At 46.0% G+C, this 8,670-nt stretch overlaps 1 pseudogene; it reads right to left on the bottom strand.

Annotated features, from left to right (window-relative positions):
* Positions 1-7,863: 7,863 nt before the first annotated feature.
* LOC115069986 lies at positions 7,864-8,017 on the bottom strand (annotated as a pseudogene).
* Between the last annotated feature and the right edge of the window lie 653 nt (positions 8,018-8,670).

The raw sequence follows: 8,670 nt of genomic DNA, 5'->3' as shown, positions 1-8,670 counted from the left end.
ATGCACCAACACACACACACACACACACACACACACACGCACACACACACAAATAAGTAAATAAATGAATAAAGTAATAAAAAAATTAAAAGAAATGGAATAGCCTGGAAACAGCCAAGTGTTCCCTTAGGTTCTGTGAGGCCTCAAAGAAGAAGTATTGAACTTAAAGAGGGGTAGTGAGAACCTATGATCTGTAGCAGCGTGGGTAACCCGGGGACATTTATTTGTTCTGAAGTTGGGGCAGCCCTTACCTCATCTTCACTCTGTGGTGTACTAACTCAGGTCTAAGCGCGAGTGTTACAGGCATGGATCTGCGTTCCAGAGCACCTGCTGAAGTGTTCAAGCTCTTCTGTTCCAGGAAAAAGATTTGGACCAGGGACACATGGTTAGAAATAGAAATAGAGGGACTGGAGAGATGGCTCAGAGGTTCAGAGTACTTGCCTTCTTCCAGAGGACCCAGGTTTGAGTCCTAGCACCCACATGGCAGCTGACAACCAACTGTAACTCCAGTTCCAGGGGTTCCAATGCCTTTTTCTGTCCTCTGCAGGCATTGCCCACATGGAGTGCACTTACATACATGTAGGCAAAACACTCATACACATAAAATAAAAATAACATTACATATTTAAAAATATATACATACATATATATGTATGGTCTTTTTGAGACAAGTTCTCCCCCTGTAGCCCCAGCTGGTCTGGAAATGGCTATGTAGACCAGGCTGGCCTTGAACTCAGAGAGATTTGCCTGCCTCTGCCTCCTGAGGGCTGGTATTAAAGGTATGCACCACCATGTCCTGCTCAAATACATAAAATATTTTTTAGAAAAGAAATAGAGATTATTTATTAAGGGAACATGCTCCCAAGAATGGGAGTGGGTAATGAGCCCAGAGAAAGGCATATGCTCCAAAGCACTGGGCCAGGGGACCAGCTAGGCATCTCTTCAGGTAAAGATACCTGCTTCCAAGACTGAGGACCTGAGGTCCCAAGAGACTCACAATATTTTTATAGGTCTTTTACATAGCATCGACCTATTCAATATTTGTATAGTGCAGGCTTTTCTTGCACATGCTCTGTTTGTTGTATGAAGGCCAGGTAGGGAAGGGTTTCCAGTCTTCCTCTGCCAACTGGCTTCTTTCATATGTTAATACTGATATAGCTTTTTCCAGTCCCCACTTTCTCTGCCTGAGAGGATTGATTTGTAGAATACCTAGTTGGTGTCAAGAGGGATGGAATACAGCTCAGTCCCAGAAGTGCAGTATTACGTATGGTGTAGAGAAAGCGTTTACAGAGCTGGGATGTAGCTCAGTTGGTATAGTGCTTGCCTAGCATGTACAAGGCCCTGGGTTGGATACTTACCACAACACAATCTGGGTGTGTTGTGCATCTCTGTAATCTCAGTTCTCAGGAGGTGAAGGCAGGAAGACCAGAAGTTCGTAATCATCCTCAGCAACATATCAAGTTCATGGCCAGCCTGGGCTACATGAGACTTTGTTTTATCCTACACATTTATGGCAGGGCACCTGAATTCTTTGCGTCCTTTCAGTGGGCCTCAATTTCACCAGCAGCAGGAACTACAGAGATTAGACTAGCTCAGCGTTCACACACTGCCCACACAGTTCTGAGGAAGCCCTGTGGTCAGGCTGGAAGGAATCCCACCATGGTGCTACAGCTGTGTCACACAAGAGCAGTGTCCTTCAGCCAGTGCCCATCCCTTCGGAGAGTGGGCCTCTGTGTGCCCAGCCCTGGCCACTCCTCACTGCCCTCCTGTTTTGTACACAAACATTACCCTTGGGGTTTTGGAAGCTGCGGGCTCATTTTGTCTTTCCAACAACAATGCACTTTTTTTTCTTAAAGGCAACAGAACATGCTGGAGTAAGATTCTGGAGGAAGTAGGAGACCACAGTCAAGATTGCTATTGGTAAAAAGAGAATGAATAAGTGAACGCTGATGCAAGGCTGCTGAAGGTCAGCCTGCTTGTGGCTCTTTTTTCTTCTCTTTCCTCCCCCCACCCTATTCCTTTACAAATTAAGGCACTTCTCCTGCCCCAATACCCTTCCTCCTTCCCTTCCTTCCTCTCTCCCTCCCTTCCTTTCTCTCACCCTCTTTCTTTTTCCTTCCTTTTTTAAAAAAAAAAAAATGAAGTAGAGTTGGAGTTTATTAAAGGTATTGTAGTATAGACTTTTTTTTTTTTTTGATAGTCTCACTATGTAGCCCTGGATGACCTGGAATTTTCCATATAGCCCAGGCTGGCCTCAAATTCACAAAGATCTGCCTGCCTCTGCCTCCCCAGTGCTTGGATTAAATGTTTATGCGCCATCCCTGACCTCAATACAGATTTTAAGCATCAAGGTAACAAAGAGGCACTGAGAAAGAAAATAGGACACACCCCAGAGCACGGGACTATACTTCTCAAGGAATTTCCCCTTCCTTCTTTCCTTTTTGGGGGAGGGGGGTACAGAGTCTTATGTAGCCCAGGATGACCCCAAACTCTCTATGCATCAGAAAATGAATGTGAACTTCCAATCCTCTAGCCTACACCTCTCAGGTGCTAGGATTACAGACAGGCATGCCTTCTTTATGCAGTGCTGGGAATTGAATTTGGTGTGTGCTAGGCAAGCATTCTACCAACCTAGCTATGTCCCCAGTCCTGTCCTCCTTTCTTAAAAGCAGGGCTGATCACAATGCCTAAATAGGGCTGTCATAGGCCTTGGTGCCCAAAGACTCAGAGCTAGTGTTGTTACCATGGGCAATTTCCTTACTTTCATCCTTCCTATTGAGCCTACCAGCCTTTCTTGTGTGTATATGTGCATGAAAATGTACATGTATGCATGTATGTATCAGTGTATATGTGTGTGCATGTGTAGGTACATGCCACAGGTTGACATTGGTGTCTCCCAACTTATTTTCTGAGACAAGGTCTCTCACCGAAACTCGTTGGAGCTTAATAATTCAACTAGGCTGGCTGGCCAGTGAGCCCAGGGACCTGCCTGTCTCTGCCTCCTCAGAGCTGGGATTATGACTGTGCACCACCACATTAAAAAAAAAAAAATTATTTTTATTTTATGTGTATGAGTATATTGCCTTCATGTATGTGAATGCACCTGTGTTGTGCAATGCCGTGGAGGTCAGAAGAGGGCTTCAGATTCCCCTGGAACTGGAGTTAAGGACAGTTCGTAGCCGCCATGTGGGTGCTGGGAATCAAACCCGAGTCCTCTGCAAGAGCAGTCAGTGCTCTTAACCACTGAGCCATCTCTCCAGCCCCCTGACTTTTTTTAAAAAAAATATGAGTTCTAAAGGATCAACTTCAGGTCCTTAGGCTTGCATGGCAAACATTTTATCAACTGACCATCTCTGCAGCAATAGGAGCAGAGGCTTTCTAGAATAACCATAATTATACTGGGAACCCCAGGCTAAAGGGCTTCTGGCACTAGAGGCCAACAGCTGTCATTTGCTCTAGGGGTAGAATAGATATCTCAGTTTATCTTCACATATTTTTCTGAGGCAGGAAGAGCACATTTGAGATTCAAGGAGACAGAGAACAGATGGCATGGTATCTAAACCGGGCCTTCCAGACCAGCTCTAGAAGCTCCACACTTTGATGGGAGGGAACAGGCATGTGTGACAGGGCACACAAAGACAACAAGAAACCACTGGCCTCCTCAGTATCATCAGTATGGAGGATCAACAAGGTCAGCAGCAGATCGAGGGGCCAGGAGGTATCAGGGAGGTAGGGTGCTAAGGGAAAATTTGGCATCAGAGGTCTGTAGGGTCCATTGAAATGTGCCCTCTCAGGGACCCAAGGTGGGTTTTTTGAGACAGGATTTCATGTAGCCCAAACTGACCTCAGATTCACTATATAGCCAAGGATGATCCCAAACTTCTGATCCTCCAGCCTCTACTCCCAAATCCACAGATTATAGGAGTGCTGGAGGATCAGAAGTTCAAGGTCATCCTCACTACATAGCCTAAGAGTTCAAGTTGGGAAACTTGAGCAGTGCTGGTGGGAATGTACAATGGTACCCACATCTGGCTGTCAAATTAAACAGAATACTACATGATCCAGAACTCTCATTTCTGGATTTGTTCCCAAAAGAACTGAAAGCAAGGTCTTTAAGCATACCAGTGTGCAGAGCTGTATCATTCACAATAGCCCAAAGCAGAAGCAATCTGTATCCACTGAGGATGAACAGATGTATACGATGTGTCCTAGCCATGAAATGGAGTATCATTCAGCTTTGAAAAAGGAGCTGTTGAAGCCACACATTGAATGACTCCAGTTAAATAAGGCTTCTCATGCTTAGATTCAGACAGTAAGTAGGTGGTGGTAGACAGGGGTTAGGGGAGGACCCTGGGGAACTGCTGCTTAATGGCTTCAGAGTTTCAGTTCTGCAAGATGGAAAGAGTCCTAGAGATGGATGATGGGGGCTGCATGAAAGTGTACCTAATGTCACTGGGCTGTGTTCTCAAACATACTACAATACTGAATTTATTTTCTGCAATTCAATAAACAAAGCAACTTGAAGTCCCAGCCAGAGGGGTTTCATACAAATGAATTTTATTTTGCATTCTGACCCAGCACAGAGCTCACATACAGATTTCTCATCTACAAGTGCAAAATATGCTTTATTTCATGTACAAAAACAACATGGCATTATGACAACTTGGGTTTCACACACTTGACCAATCTGAGCTACCCCAGAAGATATACCCACCACCTTTAGGAAAGAATCACCCAATGAGAGCGAAGATGGGTGGGATATACCTTAAGAATCATATTAAAGGCACGTACATTAGAGAGCATAGCAAGTAACCAGGCTTTTTACCCAGCAGGAGAACAGAGGGGCAGTGCATGGAATAGACCCAAAATTATCTCCAGGAGTACATTCAGCCCAGGTTGATAAAGCCTTTGGACAATAGCTAGTGTTGCACGTGAACAACCTTGTCCACACACGTAGCTGATGTGTCCTAGATGGGATACAAACTGGATGCCAGACACTCATCCTGGCTTAATCCATTGCAGGCTGAGTGCCACTTGTCCAAAATACCCAAAACCAGGAGTGTTTCAGATCTACACATATATGATATGGTATCTTGGGCATGAAACCTACATCTAAACACAAAATTCACTCGTGTTTTTGTGTAAGTTGATTATAGAGTCCAAGGGTAATTTTGTGTTTTTAGTATATCCATGTTTTTTAATGGGATCTGTCTCAGGGTGTTCCTCACCAGGTGAGGCCAGGTATAGAATTTTCCATATCACCACCAGCAGAAGTATGCTATTTTGGAGCACCTTGGATTTGGGGAATAGGATGCTCAATCTGTTGTAGTGGTAAGGATCTGGGCCTGTCCCTCACTTTTCAATGCTGTTCTCCAGCTGGCAGTCTGGACTGAGGGCCTACCCCATGGCACTCGGGATCGGCCCAGTGAGAAGCTGGGCAAGTGAGAGGTAGAACGTGCGATGCTGGGTCCACAGTAGTAGCTGTTACATGTCAGGGAATGCAGAAAACGTCAGGGGTCCATAGATGATGGACAAGCCATGGGAGATGGGGCCCGCCTCTGAGAGACATGGCATCCTGCAAGAAATGACCCAGGAATTGCCTAGAGAAGGAAGCAATCTGTGGAGGCAGTCACTACAATCCTACACAGGAAGAGACCAGAACATAATGGAAAGAGTCTGCAGGCCCTAGAGATATTAAAATAGGACCTTGGTCCTCAAGGCACCACCTGGAGGTGTGATCAGTCTGTTCCTTCCCAGCCAGAAATGTTCTAGTGAGCAGCTCAGGCCTCTACCCCCAAAGTTCAGCAGCCCATAAACACTAGCACAAAAGTTCTTTCTTCTGTCAAACCCTGGTCAGGGGACCCAGGCCAAAGGTCAAGCAGGGTTCCAGGTAGCAGGGAGCATTTGAGGAAGAGACCTGTGTACTCCCAGGAAGAGGCTAGGCAGAGTCTGTGGGAGCCAACTGAGGACCAGAACTTTCCAGAAGTAGGACAGAGGGCAAGTGGCATTTCCAGACTTTTCATCTAAGTGTATCCCCCTACTTCTAAGTTTATGCAAAATACTTTTTTTAATTTAAAATATTCCTTTATACCCACATCAATGGAGATAGAAGTAACTGAGGTCTCAGGGACTAGAGGCATAGCTTAGTGATAAGGTGCTTGCCTTGCATGCATGAGGCTCTCTGGGTTATAGATCAATTTCAAGGACTGGGGTGTAGCTCAGTGGTGGCTTAACTGGGTTTGAACACAATGCTCCCTATTATCCAATGGATGGCAAAAACAGATGATTGACCAACATAGCGAGATGGGGGAGGGAGAAAGAGAGAGAGGGAGAGAGAGAAAGAGAGAGAGAGAGAGAGAGAGAGAGAGAGAGAGAGAGAAGAGTCCCCAATTCAAGCTTCCCCTGCAGCCCACCCAAGGGCTCTCTGGGAGGAAGGGCATGCAGACCCGTTTACTCTGACCATTCAGAAGAGAAGTCTGATGACCAGGCTAGAGTCTATCAACTCTTAACCAGGGAGTTGACAGAAAGACCTCATGGGGCATCTGCTTCTGCAAGCCTAGTGATGTCTGGGGGGCACTTACAACCTGACTGGACCTGAGAAAGAATTCTGAGGGCCTGATCAAGGTTTTCAGGCCCCATGGCCCTGTCTCCAAGGGGCAAAGATAAGGGAAAGAAAAACAGATACAAAGGTTTCATACTGGCCAGCTGGACTAGAAAGATTACAGAGCATTCAGAACAAGGGGAGGAAGCATCTGCCAGGGGACAGACATCAGGGGTAGCTGATCAGGTGGCAGCTGCTAGCTGCCAGGCACCACTCATGCTCCCTGAAGGGCTCACTTTGGGTCAGCATCATTCATAATAACCAAAAGGTGGAAATAGTCTGTACCCAATGTGGCCCAGTCATGCAAAGGAGTATCAATTAGCTCTGAAAAGGGAGGTTTTAATACATTTCAGCTTAAGTCACACACATTCACTAAATCAACATCACCCTCAGTTCATTCAGTTCATTGCAGAGTCCTCCTCCAGAAGCATTCCCAACACCAGAAGGGAATCCCTTGCCTCACAGGGGGCAAAGGTAGTCAGTGTTTAGAAAATGGCAACCAGCAGTATGCTGCTCTGAGGGGTACACACACACACACACGCACATCTAAGATGTAGGCAGTGGGAAGACTTGGGGCTTGGTGAGCAGGCTTTCACTAGGGTTGACATGTAGCCGTGCTGGTGGCACTGTGAACACCCAGGACAAGTATTTGAAAAGGTCATCTGTCTAGTGTGTGACTTTGATGAAGGAGAAACAATAGGAAAGATTTGCTACCCCTCAGATTCACCTGACTGCATCTGCTGGGTTTTGAGGTCTCCCAGTCAATGTTACTTATTTTCAGGGGCAGTACTGAGGCTCGAACCCAGAGACAAGCACTCTACCAATGGGCTATAGTACCAACCCGGTACTGAAGGGAGACAGACACTTGCTGGGGCCTCAGACCCTTGACTTTTGGTCCTGTCCCTCCAATGTACCCCAGGCAGTGCCCATATTTAATTCCCCATGCCCCCCTTCACCTCAGCTTTCCACTGACAACAGCTAAAGAGCTCTTTCCATTTCTTCTATCCACGTTAATGATTTTCAGACCTCCAGCCACTTGGGCCAGCCCCTGAAGCAATGCTGGACTTGGAACTTGTGACGAGCTTTCGGGTTCCAACCTTTTCCCGGTAAACCTTCTCTAGGTTAATGGCTCTGCTTAGGGGGCTCCAGGCAGACTGGGTAAGAAGTCACTAGGGCAATGTTTGACCTTTTCCTAAGACCCCATGATAATTAATCTTGATTGTCAACTTGAATCACCATGGAAACAAACCTCTGGGGGCTTTTTAAGAAAATGTAGTTCCTGACTACCACAAATTATGCTGTGAAGTTTCCTATATCAGGGGGGAATCTCAAGGGCAGCACATCTGGAGTGCAATGGATAAACCTCACTCTAGGAAAATCATCTCGATTGTGGCATCTTCCCTGTCAGGTAAGTATGTGAGGGATTTTCTAAATTGAGTTAATTAAGGTGGGAAGACCCACCCTAGCTGTGGATGGCTGGGGTGGTGAACTGAATAAAAAGGAGAAAAGGAGCTGAGCACCAGCATTCACCTCTCTGCTTCCTGACTGTGGATGCAATGTGTGAGCTGCCTCACACTCCTGCTGCCATGATTTCCTGACCATGATGAATCATGCTTTCAAACTGTGAGCCAGAAGAAACCCTTCTTCCCTATTACTACCCTTTGTCCTTTATTTTGTAAAGTAACAAATACAGACCCCCAAGCCAGGACTTAGAACTCCCTACCCTATCTGCCCTTTCCAGAGGCATGCCATCTCTGTTCCCCAATTATACCCACTTTGGAATTGAGAAACAGAAGTATCAATGTCCCTCATTTCTTAGAGTTAAATTTACTCTGTTCTCATAGATGGCCCATGTAGCGGCATTACTTGGGTATAGTGGCCACAGATGTCATGAAGGGCCGAAAGTCAGAGGCTAATGCTCCAGTCCTGGTTCTCCCATTGACTAACCTGCAAATTATTCTGACTCAGTTGCCTCATCATCTAAAACGTTAATGATTGTTATTAACTTTTCTCGAGGACTAGGACATGGTGTTAGGCCACACACCAGGAAAGATGGCAGAACATCAGTG

The sequence above is a fragment of the Nannospalax galili genome, unplaced genomic scaffold (assembly GCF_000622305.1).
Source record: "Nannospalax galili isolate Female #2095 unplaced genomic scaffold, S.galili_v1.0 scaffold633, whole genome shotgun sequence".
Classification (NCBI taxonomy): domain Eukaryota; kingdom Metazoa; phylum Chordata; class Mammalia; order Rodentia; family Spalacidae; genus Nannospalax; species Nannospalax galili.
This window is presented reverse-complemented; position numbering and strand designations above follow the sequence as displayed.